General features: G+C 41.1%; 1 protein-coding gene across 4 annotated transcripts in view; it reads right to left on the bottom strand.

Annotated features, from left to right (window-relative positions):
• The window catches only part of ETV1 (ETS variant transcription factor 1), an 81208-nt gene that overhangs the window by 45677 nt on the left and 14294 nt on the right, over window positions 1-21237 (bottom strand). The gene's annotated exons all lie outside the window — the stretch shown is intronic.

The following is a 21237-nucleotide window of genomic DNA, read 5'->3' as shown; positions in this document are numbered from 1 at the left end:
ATATCTCTTTCAGCTAGAAATTATGCTTTACAACTGCAGTGTAAATACACATTCAATCAGATTTTGTCTGTGATCTCATTCACTTTTAGAATGAATGAAATATAGGTATAAATACATGGCATGTGGTTTTTCACACCAGTGAGATGATGAAAAGCCATTCACTTTAAGTTAAGGTCACTTCAATGCAAGGAGATAAACTGATTGAGATGACCTCAATTAGTAGTCAGTTACATTCCAGAAGCAAGGGGGAAGGCTTGTGTACTGATAAAGCCAACAGTGTCACAGACTCCTTAAATTCATCTTCCCATACACACACACAGAAAGGCAGCAAGCACTTCAGATACATCAGAGACTCTCAAATATTCTTTTCCAGTACATTTACCTCTGCCAAGCCCTCCTCCTCCCCCAACACACAGGAATCCATTACTAAAGGGTCTAATCTCAGCTATCAGCACAGAGTGGCTTTTATGGAGCCATTAAACCATTTCTCTTGTTTACAGTGCCTGAAGAAAGATGTGAATTATATCTGTGACAAAACGGGCGATAACATTTCTAAACTGCTATCAAAATGCAAACTGAAATACATTCAAGGGCAGAGCCCCTATTTTGTGGCGTTTTTTTGTGATTTCCCTCATCTTCAGTATTGGGACAAGCACTCACCTGATGATTTGAAGTAGGGACTTACACTGTCACACAACAGCTAGATTTTTTTTTTGAGCTAAAAAGATTTAAGTATACTAATAACAAAATGGTACACTCAAAATAAGGCAAAATGTTGGTTACTTCTCAGCTGATAAGTTCTACAATAGCTCTAACCGGCAGACTTAAAAAATGGGTTCTCATGAGGACTGTTACCCATGATGCTCCAACAGTTACTTACTGATTAAACACACAGCTGGTAAATTCAAAATTCATAGTCCCTCATCAAATACCACAGAACATAAAACTGAAAAGTTGGACAGCATTATAGGTAGGAATGTCAGTCATTATAAATGTTCCTTTAGTATCTCTGAAGATGTGAGCTTCAGCCTCAGAAGAGCAACATTCTAGATTGGTAAAAATCATATGGCAAGTCAGAGAAAGATCTTTTTGGATAATTTTAGTCTAGGCCACCTAGACCTTTTGTAGATAGTGACCCACTAGCTGACAGTGATAGAGTGCAGACAGCATGTCCTAGTTGTGGTATGTTCTTATCCTACTCTCCACCTGCTGAAAGGGTTCACATTTAGTCTAATCTAAAAGTGTAGATGACAGAGGCAAGACCTTCATTTAAGAGGACTGGTTGTAATCTCTTGGAAATACATATAAGAAAAAAGGTGGTTTAGATCACCAATACAACTGGGGAAAGCAGAGGAAGAGCCAGGTCCCAAGATGGTGGGTTGTTTTGAAAATGGTTGAGTAGGTAATCTCAATATACATTTTACCAGGTTTTAAAGTGCCTGCCCATCAGAATCATCTCTGTCTAATCTTGTCTGAACTCTCCAAGTGTATTTCATTTATGCCCCAATATCCATCAGATAACAGGGGAACATAGTCCCAGGCTGGATATCTAACATGCTGGTAAATTAGCATCAGCCTAATCTCATGAGTCATTCGAACAACTTCTTATAATAAATGAACAGAAGAGATGACAGGACAGAGCCACCTGGAAGTCCACAGCTTAGGAAATGAGTTTTCTAAAGTTACTTTGCTCATGGTTATTAAGTAAATTTGTAGAACTCCACAAAAGTAATTCTCTCCATCTTGTAACTGTATCTGCAAGGCCTCACGAAGATCAGCATCAAAACACACTGAAAAAAGTACTCTGGACATATGGTCTATGTATATTCTCTAGCGTGCTTACTGGCCACCCTGATTTAATAGAGAGAAATAGAATTACTCTGTTTCTATACAGCAACTAGGGATGTGAATGGTTAACTGGTAAACATCACCCTTAAAGGATGATGCTGAGCAGCTCCAGTTAACCAATGGGGGCTGAAGCAGTTTCCTGTCTGTTGCATGCAAGGAGCTGCTCCAGTCCCACCGGGCCAGCTGTGGACAAGGATGCTCCAGCTCAGCCAGAACAGTCCCTACCCACAGCGGGCCCACGTACGCCACAGGCAGGGGCTCTCCAGCCCGTCCCCCTACCAGTTAGACAACATGTTTAACCAGTTAACCAATTAAATGGGATTTTACATCCCTAAGGGAATTAGAGGATATCCAATGTCATTGGAGTTGACCTACCATCTCCTTCTCAATCTTTTGTCCCAGAAACAGGAGCTTCAAGACTGGGAACTACTTGGCATGCATTCTGGATATTATTCCATCTGATTCAGTTTTGTTTTGGCTTCAAATCCAGTCCCTCCAGCCCTCACCAATCCAGTGGATAGAAACATTATGGGGACCTCATTTTTAGATCATTCTGTATGACGAGCCGAAGCACCAGATTTCAGAGCTAACTGGCAGTAACGGAAAAAGTGGGCAAGATGGAGCTATAAAAGAACCTCATCAAACAAAAGGGGAAAATAACCAACTCTGAAGTGAGCTACCACCTTTACGCCAATCACAAATGCACTTTAGCAACATTTAAAAATTCAGTCTATATGACAAAGCACATGACTGTTCTCTCTTCCTGCCTATGACACATAGTGTAATGCACAATGATTCATACAGTCCAGTGGAATATGCAAAAACGTTTTTAAACAGGGCATTGCATAAATGCTACAAAACACAGCATGGAGTAGAGTAAAGCAGTCATTAAGTCCTCTTTGGACAAAAAAAAAAAATCAGAATACGTGGGCGTCTCTCCTCCATTTCTACCCTAATTGCTCTCACTATGACAAAGTATGACAGGATTAAAAATGTTGACTATAAATCTGACCTAGATTTATAATAGAGTAGCAGATCAAGATAAAAATCACATTGTGTAAGATAAAGTTTATTTCTGTTCCACTGAAAGACTTGGGATAAGAGGAAAAAAAATAGAAAGGTAATTTCCTCCAGTTCTAATACTTCTGAAAATACAGACTGCTTATGGTCCTTACTAAAATCTGTAGTGCTTGGAGGAGTTTACATTAACAAACATTGCTACATGCGAATGATTTTTTTCTAGCTGCAAGGTTGACATTTAAAAAAAAAATTGTGAAGAAACGGGAGATTAATGACTAAAAAGGGTATCAGTAAGCACTAATTTAAATTAGTTAATTAATTACATTGACCTTTTGCCTCTAGGACATTATAGTTCTAAATTTCCGCCACAGTTATTCCAAACGTTTCAGCATGAACTGTCATGAACAAACAGCCTTTGAGTAACACAGGTCCAAGACTTAAAAAGAGCTTTGACATGCAGTCAAAGAACAGAGTGAAGTTCAGTGGAACTGGGCACCACCGTTGTGCTGAATCATGTCTTCAATATTATGGCTCACCACCACCTAATGTACTGCAAAGAAATGTCATATTACTTTCCATGGCACTGATATATACTATGGCTTTTTTACATGGGGAAACTGATCCACAGCATTATAACGGCAATGTAATTAAACTGCCATAGTAATTCTGGTGTACCTTTCCATGTGAACACTGTTTTCTGCGATATAACTGTCTTATTTTAGTACAATTAAAGCAGACCAGTTATACTGGAAATAGTTAATTTTACACCAGAATAGAGTGTGTGTCTACATGGAGAATTATGTTGGAATTGATTTAATGGTATAATAATTCTGGTCCCCAGGTAGACAAGTTCTTAGTCACCAATTTCCTAGCCAATTTCCTTGACTGAAAACAGTCACCCTGTAACCTTTTAGCAAATAGGAAAGGATTCTCTGCGAGTCTCTACTCTTGGAAACATAACTGATTAAATAGTTAATGTGTTGCTTCTAAAGCATGATATGAAGGGGATACTTAGAAAATTTTGCTAACTTAACTATACTGGAATAGTTAAAGCAGCAAAAGCCTCCTTCTCCGGTGGATGCAATTATATCACTTTCTAGCATAAGTTATACTGGTATAAAGTGCAGTTATACCAAACTAATGTTGTCCACACTAAAGATTATATTTTATAGCTTAATAGATTTTTTGAAAAAAACTGCAATATTAATTGACTAGATGTCATCTTTTAAATGTAGACATGCCGTTATCTGCAGTACTATTCAGTCACTACAGTACAATGATACATTCAGAATTAGTGGTGTATATCTGTAATGTTTAGATGATTTAATGCTACTTAAGGCACAACAAAGATCAATCCAGATATTATTAGCCACATAGCTTCTTGTTAAAAAAACCCATCAGCAAACAATCAAAGTTGAAAATATTTTCTGAATTGGACAGGAAACACGGAAAGGGGAAGGTGAGGTGGGGAAGCTTTCAGTAAATGCCCATAAAATTTAACCTGCTTCTAAAACAACAAAGACAAAGCAATTACAAAGCAAACTTTACAACAGTCTGATAGTAAACACCTTGTTAGGACATTATTGTCATTTGGCCTACATTGTTTTAGCTGAAAACAATAGGCTGAAAATCCACATTATTTAAGGAAGATTCTGCCAACACTTCAAAAAAAAAAAACCTTTATTAATTTGGCATGTGGTTTCAGTTAGTTCACTCACTCCTATCATTCCACCCCCATAAGGTTTCAATATCAAGTCTAGAAATGCATTGAGATATTTTATTTGGTATGCGTTACAGCTGTTGACACAGTTTGCTAGTCTCCGAAAGCAGCAACCTTGCAGAAATGCTGTCACAGGCAGTATTTTACACTGATTTATATTCCTCTTCATGTTATACTATCATTTCATTCGAGACATTTACCTGTCTGAGTTTATGAGACTTGCAATTGCCAGCAGTGCGAGAGTGTTGGTATTAGTGCCAGATGCCCAAAATTCAGACAATAATTGCTCCAAAGCAAACATCTTTGGAGAAAGTTAACTTGCTGTTAAATGCCAGAGACACTAGATAATTGCATGGCTAATGCAGCAAATTTTTCAGACTATTGATAGGAAGGAAGGAGTAGAGTATAAAGCAATTAGGGCCAAATTCAGGCCTTTGCATAAATAGGAGTTACACTTATGGATTCCTTTATGAAAAAAAGTCATCTTCTTTGACAAAACAAGCAGCAACGGTGCCATGTTGCACCGGAGGAGGTTTAGGTCAGATATTTTTTTAAAAACTACTTCACTAGGAAGGTGTTAAAGCACTGTAATGGATTACGTAGGGAGTTGTTGGAATATCCATCCTTAAATTTTAAAGGCCAGGCTTGACAAAGCCCTGGCTAGGATGATTTAGTTGGGATTCGTCCTCCTTTGAGCAGGGGGTTGGAGTAGATGCCCTCCTGAGGTCTATTCCAATCTTATAATTAAGTCCTAACATTACTGGGGTGAAGCCAATTGGGTTCTACATAAGCTACTGTGAAGACCTATGAAATTTAACAGATTGTGGTACTATTCTTTAGAATGATTAAGCCAATGGTACAAGGATGGCACCTTCAAGACTGTATAGAAATTCAAAAGACTCTTCCTTTGCATCACACTAGACCCAGGTGCAAAAATCCTACCTTAACTACCCCGACAGTCATGCTAATATGTGGACTGAATGAGTCCAGACAAGGAATTGGAGTGCCTCTTTGGGACTTAGAAAACTGAAATAGAATGTCCAGGAGGAAAACCTTTGAAATAGCCAAGCTGGAGGAGAAAATGTAAGCTCTTGTGTTCCTGTTTGTGAGTTATCAATAAAGTCAAGCTCCAGGGAGGAGAGGATTTGGGGCCCTAAATCAGGGCACACTCAGCTGGCGACAGGACAGGTGGGAACCAACATTCCCTGGAAGCTGTGTGCTCATGTGGCCGCTTAGGAGAGCTTCAAATGCCACCCCGCTGATTAGCAGAGCACCCGCAGCTGGGTTTTATTTTTGTTTCTATTTGAGGTGCACTTTTCCATATGCCTTGGTGCACATAAAATTATTCCGCACATGGATGGAAACCTCTTCACATGGCTGGAAAAGATTAGCGGGAACATTGGTGGGAACCAGTCATTCACACCAAGCAAGGGAATGGAGTAGGCACTCAGACATTATGATGATGGGAACCATACTATACACAATAAGGAGTCCAGAATTCTCAGTCGGAAGCCTAGACTGTCTGTTAAGTCAGCATGAAGCAACGGAAACAGCTATAAGCTTGGTCTAGAGCTCTCTAGCCCCACTCCTAAAAGGTGCTCAGGGGGCTCCACTCAGATCCACAAAACTCCTGCCAAATCCTATAGTTGCAAAACTCACCTGCTGCCATACGTTTTCAGGGTAAGAGTTCCCATGGCACCTATGCTTCTGTCCATGCCAATGCTGCCTCACTGTAAGCATCTAGATGCCTATTTCCAGCCTAAGCCCATTTACCAAGCAGGAGAAAATAAACCTTTGCTCACCTGTCTCACATGAGTAGACAGATGCTATTCCTGCAGTTTTCAATCATTTTTAATGAATAAATCACTTGTATGCAAAACCTACAGAAATATTATATCAAAGAGACACTGTCCACTTAAAATTTGTCAATTTCAGAAAAAGAATAAACCAGTGTTGGCAGGACCTAGTCTTCCCAGCCAATTACAGGGAGTTTCCAAACACATTTTTTCTAGGATTGTTTTTTTAAAATGTTTTCTAACTTCTCCGTAGCTTTGAGACAGATCCATATAAAGAACAGGGCAAACTGGAGAATGAGGCTTGTTTTGTGTTTAAGGAATCTGAGTGGGAGTCAAAGAAACTAGGTACAGTTCCTGGATTTTGTATGAACCGGAGCATTTTCAAAAGGTGACCTCTGATTTTGGGTCTTTCAGTTTTGGTTGCCCAACTTCAGAAATCTCAAACATTGGCCACACCTGTAATATCAAACAACAATACTTCCATACATCACAAGTATGTTATGAGGACAGACACATTAGAGATATGAACAGGTAACCAATTAAGCAGTTACTCAGGAGCAGCCTGGTTGGGCTCTCATGCAGGGACGCAAACCGGCAACCCGCCCCACGCAGCTGGGGCTGGGAGTCAGCAGCCGGGAACACCGCAGACTGGGGGATGCTCAAGCTGGCCTGGAGCTGTCTCTCTCCCAGGATCCCACTTAATCGGTTAACCTAAAGATTAATCAGTTAAGTGAGTTATTAGGATTTTACATCCCTAAAACACATCAGTGTCTGTCAGGAGCTTGGATACCATGAAGGGAAATGCCTGCAAAAAGCAAATAAACAAGACTACTGACTACACAAAGTGATGTCCAATATGCAAAGTAAATAAAATGAAAGTCTTATTTTAGCCTCTCTCAGTTGTGGAGAAATGTTAAAAATAGCAAGAGTGAATACATTTAGAAAACACGGTTTTTAACTTGACTGTGTCTTTTTAATAATGAGGAAAAACAACACACGCTTTATCCTAGTTCTCAATTCTATAAACAGCACACATAGTGTTACCTGGTATCCATTTTTTGATGAGAAAGGATGATTGAAAGGGGATCTGTACAGTGTCCAATCACATGTACTGATCAGACACCAAAAGTCAAGTTATCACAGGTGTAGAGGTCAAGGGAGGAGGCACCAAATCATCAACCCACACCATTCCCTGATAACTCTGGGCTGCCTCCTGCCTGCATCTTGTGGACAGGCAGGCTCCTGTCCTAGCCTTGGAGCAAAGAGACAAGCTGGGCAGGGGGGGAGTTGACAGGATTGAGTGAGGAGGACAGAAGTGAGTGACAGGCGTGGGGCCTCAGGAAAGAGGTGGAGCAGGGACGTTGCCTCAGGAAAGAGTGGGGGAAGGGAGAGGTTCCAGCTTTCTTGCTCCATAGGTCAGCTTTCAGAAATTAGGAAGCTGGCAACTCTGCGCACAGAAGGCACATCAAGCTTTAGAAGCAAACATAAAAGTAATTAATCAAAATCTAGTCCCATTAACCTTGCTCAATCATATACGGTTCCAAGAAAGAGGACAAGCATCCTTGAACCTGGGATGATTTTTTCCCCCAAATTTGCCAAAATCAGCGAGGCCTGAATGCAATGCACCAATGTAAATTTTGTTTGCTGCCTGCCCATGTTTGACTATTATTCAGATACTCTCAGATAAAGTCCAAGACGAAAGTGGCTGCACTCTTTGTACTCCAGCAACATGCAGTGCCATGCAAAGCAGGGGAGGTAAGATACAGTTCACAAAAAGAGGTAATTAGCAGGTGTGGTGCCTTTGCGTGCCTAGGAACTCAGAATGTGTCTTCCCCAGCAACTAGCCCCATGGTTAGTCTAGTCAAGATGTGAGCATTTCCCCTCCAATGCTATATTCACATAACTGTGTCTCCTCTTGCCCATACGTATCTGGGGCATATCTCCTGGTTCTCTGTCATGAGTAACAGTCATTTGCATCAACTGCAGGGAAATTATGAGGCCATTGCAGGCCAAAGTAGGGATGTCAAATCCCATTTAATTAGTTAACTGGTTAAATGTTAAGTATAACCGTTTAACTGATTAAACAGATCCAGGCACTGGAGTGGCCCTGCACCATGGGCAGGGGCTGCTCCGCATTGAGCTGCCAGCTCCCAGACCACACAAGCTGAGAGTTGGCAGTCTCTCACCAAGCTGGAAGCGGCAGCAGGGTGAGGGCGGACTGCCGTTAAGGGTCCTGTTAAGGGTAATGATTACCGGGTAACCAGTTACCCATTCACATCCCTAATTTGGACGAATGATTTTTGCCCACATCTTCGCTACAGTGGTTGTCTGAGTTCTAGTCTGAGGTAAAGGCTCTAACCTCGCCCCCATCTCATCTATGTAAGCTAACCAGGGCTCAAAGCACTTCCAAACTCAGGTCAGAGATTTTTCTGTATGAATGGGAGGCAGAGTTGACATGTCTTCTGCAATGAAGACATAACTCAGAGTGATTAACTTCCTATGAGCTGTATGCGAGACCATGTTGGGCTCTTGGTGATTAGACTAGTCTACGGGAGCACCATTTTATCAACATCCTGGAGGGTTGCTGATCGCACCTACAAAAAATTGCAGACCCCAGTGGGAAATCTGTAAACATTATATAGCTGATTATAGGACAGTAAACTTCCTCCACAAAATACAGCACTATTGTTGGGGTCAGCGGCAACACTATGATACAGAAATATATGTACGGAGTCATAATTAATCCTTACACTGCTCCATAATAACATTATTGCACATCTGAAGCCTGTGCACTCTTCCAGGAGATTAGGAAGTTGTCGAGTGGATTTTCCACTGAAATCAGTTTCAGACTTAAATCAATGAGAGATCTGTGTACAGACAGTACTTGGGTAAATGTGCAAACATTGCAGATCCATTATAAATGTCACATTAACAAAAATACCCCCCATTTGGGGCAGTAACTCAGCTTAAACACCAGATAGTAAAGAAGAAAGACTGAAACTCAAATCTATGTCTGTAGTATATCCTATATTTAAGACTGTTCTGTGGGACTGTAAAAGTCTAGCCACTGCAAAAACAATCTATTCAGTCTCCAATGGACAGGTCATTGCAGTGACTCAGAAGAACTTATGGCCAGCTGATTTTTACTATAATTGCATAAGCACTTAAACCAAGAAGCCATTATGAAAATTTTCAGAGATGCCTAAAATTAGAAATTTAAATAAGTGTACTGGCATCAGATGTGCTCGGCAATGAGATCCCATTGAAGTCAATGGACATGCAGCTACCTAAAATAGAGGCCTAATTCACATTTAACTAAGATTACTAAAGACCTCTTTACATTACCAGAATAGCGTAAAACAATGATCTCAAACTTCTGGCCAACAGACCATCCCAGATTGGAGCAATTGTGCAATGTGGCCCGGGAGTGCTGGCAGGCTGGTAGGCAGAAGGGAGGTTGGCCTGTTACTGTTCCCCAAGCCCAGCCCCTTCATGTCACCACTCTGCCTATTCTCCCCATGGCACCCCATCCCTTGGAGATGTAGCTTCGGGGATTACCGTGGGGGCCTGACGCCACATAGCTGCATTGGTTGGGCCCCCCCGCAGTCTTCACACTCACTCTGCTTCCTGGTGACTCTTGCCTGAATGCAGGGGGACCCAACCCTTGCTGCTGCCCTTGCCCTTGCTGCTTGTCTTTGTTATTTTTGCTGAAACAGACTAACACAGCTATCCCTCTGAAATCTGAATGAGGTTGTTCCTCAAACTGCATGTTTAACAACTGCATGCAAACTCACAATGCACACACAAACATATCACGTCTTTGTGTGTATTTCTGTTTAGGATGCACAAACCTGCACAAAACTAAGGGCTTGTCTCCACTATGTGGGATCGATGCTGGAGTGATCTCTCCACCAGCCATCGATTTATCATGTCTGCTTAGACACACTAAATCAATCTCCAAGCACTCTCCCATCGATGCCCATACTCCACCAGGATGAGAAGAGTAGATGGCATAGACAGGAGAGCATTCCCTGCGATCTTACCACACACAAGACTCTTTCCACCATGCTGTTGGCAAAGCTGAAGTGTGGTGGATTAGATCAACTGCGGGGCGGTGGGGGCAGGTTATGTAGGGATAACATATATTAATATGTTGAAAATGATTGATAGTATTGAAAATGATGATATTAGTATTGAAAATGATTCCCCCAAATGGAAGTGACTCCCCATAATTTGTTCCCCACAACTTAAAGTGTTTATATTTATTATTAATTCTTATTCTTCTTATTATTATTATTTGTTAAGATTGTTAAATGTTTAGATTTATTATTATTATTGCCCCTTTAGAATATAATGTATTAGGTCATGTAATTTAGAACTGTTAAGAATGTAATCCTATGTAGACAGAAACAGCCTCCCCTCTGTGTCCCAGGGCATGCTCAAGCTTGTGCAAGGGGCTGCTTGAAATTGACATTGCAAAGATACATTGTAACAATTCATTGTCAAGCCACTAACTCTGCTATGGGAGCCAAGCCCTGTAATTGACTAAGGGCATTGTTACATAATTGACGCCTGTTCTCTTCAAAACAACTGTAACTAACTCAGCACTCAGACAGAGAATGTTTCAAGAAATGCCACCCAGAAACTTAACTTTTTTGTAACTACAACTCTTGAATATGTAAAGTTGTTATTATACGAAATACTGTATGGGAAACATTAATTAGGGAATGTATGTAAGAAAGAGAAAGTGCTTGAATGATAAATGAATGGTTCTGAGAGGTGCCAGCCTGAGAATACAGCAACAAAGGGCTGAAGAAGGCTGTCAGGTGCCAGTGCAACCAAAAGGTGTCAAGTGGAAAAAACCAAGTACTGGAGGTCCACCCGATGAGATCACTGACGAGCACCTGGCAGCCACCCTGAAGACATCAGCATGATGCAGCAATTTCCATAGACTGGCATAGGAAGAAATTCCTATAAGAACTGGACTAAAAAACTATGGAATCAGAGTCCAAGGTTCTGCTGCCAGCCTACCAGGAGCTTCAGATGCGCATCTGATCAGGACTTCGTTCCCCACTACCATCACTTGTGTACAGAGTACAGGCAGTCCCCGAGTTACGCGGATCCAACTTATGTACGCAGTTACGAACAGGGCTATTCTCTCCCCGGAGGACGGGAGCGGCGGGACGCCCAGATTCGCCGCGGTCCGCCGCCCCCATCCTCCGGGGCAAGAAAAGCTGCTCCCCGTCTCCCTGCTCTGCAGAGAGACGGGGAGCAAAGCCTTGGAGCACGCCCGCAGCTGGAAAGCCCGGGCGCGCTTGAGCTGTCTCCCTGCGGGCGTGCTCCGCGGCTTTGCTCCCCGTCTCGCGACCAGCAGACCAGGGAGACGGGGAGCAAAGCCGCGGAGCACGCCCGCAGTGGGACAGCCTAAGCGCGCCTGGGCTGTCCCGCTGCGGGCGTGCTCCAAGGCTTTGCTCCCCGTCTCCCTGCAGACCAGAGAGACGGGGAGCAAAGCCGCAGAGCACGCCCGCAGGGGGACAGCAGCAACCCAGTAGCACCCCAGCTGCTCTGCCCCAGGTATCCCCAAGTCAGCTGCTGCTGAAACTGACCAGCAGCTCACTACAGGAAGCCCGAGGCAGAGTTGCTCTGCCCCAGGCTTCCTGGAATCAGCCGCTGATCAGTTTCAGCAGCAGCTGACTTGGGGACGCCTGGGTTTCTTAAGTTGAATCTGTATGTAAGTCAGAAATGGCGTCCAGATTTAGCCGCGGTTGAAACTGAGCAGTTTCAGCAGCGGCTGACGCCAGTTCCGACTTACATACAAATTCAACTTAAGAATAAACCTACAATCCCTATCTTGTACGTAACCCGGGGACTGCCTGTACTTGGCCAGTATTCTGTCACAAGCAACTTCCAGGCTGGTAACTATAACAAATACACAGAACCTGAATGAATGGATGAATGAACGTTTATATGTATAAGGGTTAAGTAGTTAAACAACGTTGTTTGCTTCTATCTTTTCTTTATTTTTTTATTATTATCTTTACAATAAATGTGGCTTTTTGCCTTATCCCCCTCATAAGATCCTGCTTGCTTTTATTGGTACAACAGTTAGTGTAGACAAGGCGTAACAGTCCCAAATAGTTTCAAGTGTGAAGGATGGCACTTGCTGAGGTAGATAACACCTTAGCTTCTGTTAATGGTTTGGCTGAATGAAATGTTGTTCAAAACTGGGTTAAGAAAAAAATATCACATCAGTTTCCATTGTGAAGATTTTCCTTGCAATGAGATACAATTCAGATATATTTTCTTTTTAAGCCAAAAGTTAGTCTGTAGAAAAGAAGCAACATTTTCATAAAGACCCTAAAATCTGCAGAATTAGCCATTTTTCTTGCACATACAAATTTCCACTGTCCTTGATCATGACCCATAATGCTTAAAGTTAAAATCAAAGGCAAACACAGCCAGTAAGCAACCTGCTTGTTCAGTCACTCCATGAGTTGGCAGTAAATGCTATTAATCTCAAAATATTTCACCACATTAACTTACTGGTAACTGTATTCCCTGAATAAGTTCCAAAACAGCAAAAAGGAGGAAAATGACCAGAAATAAAGCTACTAATGATTCACTCATTTCTAACACATATACTCCCATGTAACACAGGGAACAGGTAGATAGATACACATGAATGAAGTTGTTCTACGCTGCTCTAATTTACTCCTGACTTCGCCTTCATTCAAGGCCAATATAACAGTAAATACTTTTTTAGAGGTGTTTTGGAAAAGACACAAAGCATGAGGTGGACTAGAAAAAAAATCAACCTAATTCTTTCTCAGGCAAAGCTTCCATTCACCAAATATGAACTACAAGTTTAGAGTTCATTCCTTTAAATAGACTCTGCATTCTGTCCACAAGTTAAGACAAATTTTATTTCTACAGCTTGAGACAGTTAGTAAACAAGTATTCTGGACTGATGACATTGACCACCACTTAATTAGTCTTCTATATATGCTCATTTATTATACACCAGTGCCATTTATCAGTCCAGCAAGCCTATCTCCCAATAATGTGAAGCAAACAGATCTTAAACAAAAGGACATGGAACCCTGAAATCAAGAACACTGTGTGTTTAAAGGGATTTAAGAACTATCCTCAGAATACATGCATACTTTGTGCAGCTCAGCTTCTTCAAACTGTCAATACTTCATGTATCTGGGACAGGCATTCTTTCCTTTTCCTTTCCCTCCTCCACTTCCCTTTGAAAAACTCAAGAGTAGACTACTGGGGACTGTGACATTTGTCTGCTGATGCAGCAAACAGAAGGAAGAACAAAGCTGAATACATTTTAAATATATATATGTTCTCCATTGAGACTGTATGGAAAGTAGTTAACTTTAAAGAGCATAAATGTTTGTGTCAAAATAGCTTAACAGAGTTCTTCAAATTTTTCTTTTTTGCTTTGTCTGTCACAATGGCAGGAACACAAATCAGCCACTTTTCTACTTACATTCATTAACACAAACAAGATCACTATAGTAACACCGTACATTTTATCCCATAACCAATTACTGTCCTTTTAGACATCAAAATAACTGTCTAACTGTCAGAAGGATTCTGCCATGGGGCTAGAAGTTGCACAGTGTGAACAGTTTGTGTATTTCGTGTACTGGAAGATTCATAGAATTCTAGACAGAACATCGTCAGCCAAAAAAAAGGGGGAGGGAGGGGTTGCAAAACTGAAAATTCACGTTTTGAATAAAATACTTTTTTTGTTTGTTTTTATGTAAACAGCCCTCAGGAAGTTGTTTGACAGCCTTAAGAAATCATCACTTGAGAGGGGAAAAGGTTACATGCTTCGTCTTTGGCCTAGGAGACAGCTTTATCACAGGATGGGATAAACTAAAGTTTATTCATTAGCTGATAACCTCTTCATGCAACCCAAACCATTAATCTGCACTAAAACCATGAATGAGAATGGAGCTTTGAGGAAGAAGAATTGGATTGGACTTGCCTGGAAGGGACAAGTGTTTGAAGGCTCTTAGAGGGAGCTAAGACAATACAGCAATACAGTCCATTTGCTTAGATTGTGCTACAGTCCAGTAAGCTAAAGACTATCAGGTCCCTTAACATCCTGGCCCCACTGCCAAACCATTACAGAACTGCAGTCTCTGCTGGGATGGTGAAAGGCAACATTACTTAGCATAAATGAGAAGTCCTGTGGCACCTTTAGACTAACAGATTTATTGGAGCATAAGCTTTCATGGGCAAAGACCCACTTCATCAGATGCATGTAGTGGAAATTCCAGAGGCAGTTATAAATATACAGGCACATGAAGAGAAAGGAGTACCGATTAAGAGAAAGGCCGGAAATGTTCACTTCACCTTATGAAGGCCATTTCAAAAGCACCAGCTCAAACTTAAGGGATATGACTGCAGCAAAGTCTGCACCTGGATAAGAGCTTATTTCATGGGACAATTGCCCCAATTGTATTGATGAAATTTATGATCAATATTGCTGCACAAAAACATAACAAAGCTTCATTATCCTTCAGAGCTAGAAATACAGCATAAAATACAATGAGGAATGAAAACAAAATCTGCTTGCAAATCAAAACAAATCTATAAGCTTTCAAGAGGTTATTAGGACCACAGATGAAAAGCATTATGTACTCAAAGGCCTTGCAACAAAACTTTTCCAAGAACTAAATTTAGCAAAAGCAAGAACATACTGGGCAGGGGTAGATTTGAACTGTCCCAAATATCCCCTAGAGGAAGGAGAAAACCCTGCTTAGCAGAGGCTAATGCCCAGGCTGAACCACAAATGAGTCCAGAGAGTTCTCTAAAAGGCACCAATCACAAATACATTTATTTTAAATGATAATTAAAAAACACAAACACAACAGCTAAAACGTAATGCTAGTGAGCTCTGGAAAAAAAGTCATCATGAGGGAGAAACTGAAAGAGGGGAGAACATGTGCAGAGGCAGGCAATAAGGGCCAATCAATAACTGTTAACCTGACTCTGTAATAGAAATCAAACAAATAATAATCGTAACAAATGCTTTGTACTGTGTAAATCCTTTTATTCCAGGACTTCATATCATTTTACAAGAGAGAAGTAAGGGAGATGTCCCACATCACCGTGAGGGATGCATGCATTTTTGTATGCACTTCAAACTGAGGTATAATGGCAGTTAAGCAACTTGTCTGAGGTCACAGAGAACCAGAGGCAGGAATAGAACCCAGAGACTTCTGATTGCCTGACCCTTGTTTTAATCACCTAAAATATCCCTCAGAGTTAGGCTTAAGCTAAACCAATAATATCAGTGTTTGACAAAAAAAAAAAAATCTGACCTAATGGAGGAAGCCGTTTAAAGCATAATGAAAAAAAAATTGCTATAGAAAGCACTATTAGTAAAAGTTATCTGAGAAATTTAGGCTAAGACTGAAAAACTCTTAATTCCTCACCTGCATTTGTCAAAGTGTTCCAGTACTGTGCCTGAAGAACTACTTTAAAAGAAAAGTCATTTCCAGCCGGATGGATTTATCACAGGAAAACTGTACTATAAGTTGCACCTCTGAAAACTGGTACTCTCTGGTCCGGCAACATCCATGGTCCTCCTGGACCAGAGAGCTCTGGAGCCGAATGGCAAGAGGGCCAGGGCTGGAAACAGCAGAGCCAGAGGAGTCCTACGGCAGTGCGGTGACCAGGGACCAGAGAACCCCGGTAGCCCACAGCAGCGTGGACCCTGAGGCTGAGGAGCCCTAGGCGCCCGCAGCAGCACTGGGGCAGGAGCAGTAGAAGCCCAGGATCAGGGGCCAGAGAAACCCAGCCTCCTGTGACAGCCTAAGGCAGTGCAGAGCCACAGAACCCCGACAGCCAGCAGCAGTGCAGTGTCAGGGACCGGAGAAGCCCAGCTGCCCGCAGCAGCGCAGGGCTGGGGAAATCAGGGCTGGAGAACCTCAGCCTCAAAAGGCAGACAGGTGCCAGGGGCAAGCACCGGTGGCAGCAGAGTGGGGTTGAGGGTTCCAGAAGCAGGGGGGACAGCTGTCTTGGGGCCCATAGCAGGAGACACCTATGCTGATCTGGCAAATTTTGTCATTCAGAACTGGTCAGATCCCAACCATGCTGGATCAGGGATGTCCAACCTGTAGTGTTAGCCATCTAGTCACCACCTTGAAAAACCAAAATACTAGCAACTGCACTTTACCTATCTCAGGGTATGTCTAGAGTACAGGGTTTTGTCGACAGAAGTTTTGTCGACAGATACTGTCAACAAAGCTTCTGTCGACAAAGAGCGTCTAGACTACATCCAGTTCTGTCGACAAAGCAAGCCGCTTTGTCGACATAATAGTGTGAACGCAAAGGACAGTGTAGATGCAATAATGCCTTCTATCAAGAGAACTCTGTCGATAAAAGGCGTTATACCTCATAGAATGAGGTTTACATACGTCGACAAAACTGCTGAGTTTTGTCGACGTTATGTCGACATAACTCAAAGGCAGTGTGGATTCAGGTATAGTTTTGTCGACAAAAGTTCACTTTTGTCGACAAAACCCTGTAGTCTAGGCACACCCTCACAGAACTGGAAGGGACCTTGAGAGGTCATCGACTCCAGTCCCCTGCCCTCATGGGGCAAGATTTCTAGGACATCTTGTTCTTCTAATATATGGTGCCAACTGTCTAGGCACTAAATCACCACTGAAAATCAGGGATCATAATGCTGAACTTAAAAAATTGGTGGGGGGTTTTCCGGCCACTAATGATTTTCTAGACTAGGATTCAAACTTACACGTCAATAAACTACACAACATGGTAAATACAGACAAAAATAAACACAGTGTATAGTTGCTCCTTACAAAGGTCTTACTGACTTTGATGAGAGCTGGATCAGTCCCAACATTGAAACTTACACGATAGGGATGTTTCCGAATCTGATTGTAAAATATCTTCCACATCCAGTTGCCGAGAATGAAATGAAAATTACACATCCTGGAACTACACTCACAAGATATGTGAAGGTACATAAAAGTCTTACCATTGTATAAATTGTGGTTTGTGTAATTTGCTTTTAATTCACCAGAAGAATAAATAATAGCTCTCATTTCATGGGGCAGAAAAACCCTAACCATGATTGTGTGTGTTACAAACAGGCGTGCAAATATTTTAATACTCCTCCTACTTATGCAGGAAGCAGAATACACTGAACCTTTACTTAAAATGACAGAAGAACACAGCTACCTGAACCCTATGTAAAAGATCTCTCTTTAACAGGCTTTTAAAGACTGCAAGCTAGAGAATCTAAAAAGCACAGCCCCTGAATAATTTAAGGATCCTGGCATCTGCATTGAAAGAACTTCTTTGCTAAACCTGGGGAAAAAAAAGGTCTTGAAAGATCACATTCAAAATCATTACTAAAGAGTATTTTTCTTATCTTAAAGTTTAATCGGACACTGAGTAGAGAGAATTTTATAGCCAGGCTTACCGATTTACTGTCAACAGCTGAGGTCTAATATTAACATTTACCCCATTGGCAGTATTGTAGTAAGTGAAAGCACTGAACAGTCAGAGAAAAAAAATACATAATCAAAAACAAAATAAAGAGAGAGTCTGGTCCACCTGGTAAAGCACAGCACAAAGTCGCATTAGAAGAAAATTTGATAACAGGCTAAAGTAAAAGTTCATCGTGGATCTATGTTTTAAGGGATGGAAAAAACACCAAAAAAGCAACAATGTAAATAAAAATTCTGAAACCAAACACCATACCCATGATTATGCCATTATGGGACTGGGCATACTAATTAGGTACAAGGATAATCCCTGTTTATAATCAAATGTACCAAGGTTACTTTACAAATCAGTATGTTGCTGACACTGAGTTTTCATTGCCAGCTTCATCCTTTAGCCATCTGACAATTTTATTAAAGCCTGCCTACCTCCTCTTGTGTTTTTCGTAGATACCATCAAACAATGAAGGGGGCAGGGTAAAGTTTAAAAATCTCCACCCAAACTACACAAGCTTTCAATGAAACTCATCATTAAATACAATTTTAGCTCCTACAATGGCAAGTCTGTGGCCCACTCAGTCAAGTGTCTCTGAGATCTTTACTGCTGATTAAAAGGGCAGCAAGATTTGGCTCCCGCATCATCCGTACGTGTCAATGAACTTTAAACAACAGGAAATCTTACCCCAGAGAGATAGCACAGACCACTCTTTTCCTGGCGTGTAATTTATACATTGGAGGTCGACACCAAAATAGGTTTATTGAACTTTGAGGAGAGGACAAGTCAAAATATAGACAACATTTACAGAACACTGGTTGAGGGGTTTTTCCTCATTTTTGGAGCATTTTTTATACTTTCAATATATGCTACTTCTCTTATACTTACCTTAAATTAAGCTACCATTCCTCAAATATAGAATAATTAGAAAAGTTCTGCAAAATAGCAACTAGGAATTTCTCTGCTGCTATATAAAGCAACAAAGCAGGACACTCATGCTTAACTGTAGACAGTTACAAAACAAATAATTTTCAACTAAAAATGTTTATATGACATTTGCCTATTTCACTCTGTTTTTCTGTGAACAGATAGTGACATTCCAATGTGCTTTGCCATGGCAGGTAGACATGCACTTATTCAGGTAAGGTGGGTTGTATTTCTGATAGTTTCCCACTGTCAGGTTCAGCAGCAGTAGTACTAACGAACAGGGATGCAGGCACTTGGCATATGTCATTTGCTATGTCATCTAATCGGCTCAATACGGATAAAAAAACCTGGTCCTTAGAAGCACCAGCACCAGCTAACATCTCTTCTATATTTCTGCTTCCATCATTGCCAACTTTAATGTTTTCAGCACTAGAAACATTCTGCCATCATTGCTACAATCTTGGCGTATGCTGGGAATAGCTTTACCATCTTGTTTGCTGCTGCTATTAGGTTAGCAAGACTTTCCTTCATGATGGAACTAACCCCACACATGAACATCATATTCCAGAGCTATCTTTAGGTAGAAAAGGACAGAAAGAAAATTTCACTACTTCTTCTACCTCCACTGTTCTCCTTTCTACTATTTGTAGATTATAATTCTGCAAGGCAAAACCTTTGGGGGGGGGGGGGAGAGGGTTGGGGAAGATATGTTTTATAAGCATCTTGGATGAAATTCTCTCTCACACGAATACACCCTTTAGGACAAAGCCCAAATAAAGAGGCCTCATTCAGGGAGCATCTCTGAAGTTAGGGCTACGAAATCCAGCAATGCATAGGGCAGCTGCCTCTGCAATAGCATAGTGGCCATGACCACCACTCCACTGGCCACATCGCTTGTCCTTCACCCTCATTCTTAGCTCAACTACGTACATAGAACAGAACCTACAACTGACTATCAGTCACACACAGTGAAACTTGTGTGCTCTGCAATGCTGGAGGCTTTTTACTGGAGGCTCATGACAGAGATAGAAACACATAATACATTATAATATATTGTAAAGGCAAGTTTGGAATGGAGAGGAAGCAGTCAAAATTGTGAGGAGTGACATTTGGCAATTGTATTTTCCTTCTGACTTTGTTTATGCTGTTTCCCATTTCAAGGGCCCAAGTATAACTTTGCAGGCCCATCACAAACTTGTAACTCAGGCTCCCCCCCACAAACATACCATGATTTTCAGCTTGGGCTGAGCCCCAGTAAAGTATACTCTGTCCCCACCATGGGAGGGAGTTCTGCCTATTTCTGCTGTGAGGAGCTCATAGTTATGTACATTATATCCTAGTCTATGTTTGAAACTCTGTAACCTTTACTAGAGTACTCTCCAGGAAGCTTGCCTGACCTTTACTTAAGATAAAGAAAACAACTGAAATGAAGAAATAAATGCTCCTTTGATAATACTGTGTAAGCTATGGCTAAAGAACTCTGACATACAACAAAAGTATCCACTTTCAGAGAATTTCTCTATCATGGCAAACTTTGATAGGGCTTTTCATTCACAGTTCACAAATTCTCCAGGAATCATTGACTTATTTTGGAGCAATAATTGTGGGTTAACAGAAGCCCTGGCAGAACTTTGCACTCTTCTGGAAGAGATTTGTGCATGTGCAAATTTTATTTGGAAACAACAGTGTATGTAGGATGAAATCTTAAATTTCAATTTACAGACAAGTTTAACACTGGTATTATAATAGACGAACTTGCTATACAAAGAGAGGGGGAAATTTTAATACAAAAGTAATTATCCATATTCATTTGTGTGTCTTTAGGAGTTAATGCGAGGGACCATTTGCTACAACTTATTAAAAAAAGAAAAAATATTTCAGTTTTGGAGTAAAATCAGTCTAGGAAAAAGCAGTCTTTCACAAAATATGTATATTTTATGATGCATGTTATAAGGAAATATATCTAAGTAAACTGAACAATTTCAAGAAATGCAAAGAAATTAAGTAACTTTGAAACTATGTTAGCTTTCTTGGTTTTTTTTTAATACTTCAAATATAATTTGAGAGATCTCGATTATAAAATTGTTCATGCCTCCATTTATTATTTTTACAATACATGAATGCTAATTTAAACAGGTGTTTAGTTTAGCTGATTGCAACTATTCACACTAGTAGGATCAATAACTGAAGTTATTTAGCTCAGTAGAAAAGCAGCTATGAACTCTACTGTAAGCAGACAGTGCCCAGAAGTGACCACTGATGGAGGCCAAACTTGCCATAGGGAGTAATATGTGTATGGTTGGGGTGGAGAGGGGATGCAAGACAGCATTGGCCTCACCAGACAATATTTGTCATGCCATTGCCTTGTGTATCCTCTGCCAGCCAAAGCTCTAAGTAGCACTAGTGAAAAGGACTTCAAAAAGGGAAATA

The sequence above is a fragment of the Pelodiscus sinensis genome, chromosome 2 (assembly GCF_052426305.1).
Source record: "Pelodiscus sinensis isolate ZL-2025 chromosome 2, ASM5242630v1, whole genome shotgun sequence".
In the NCBI taxonomy this organism is placed as follows: Eukaryota; Metazoa; Chordata; order Testudines; family Trionychidae; genus Pelodiscus; species Pelodiscus sinensis.
The sequence above is the reverse complement of the archived record's forward strand: the minus strand, read 5'-3'. Positions and strand labels throughout refer to the sequence as shown.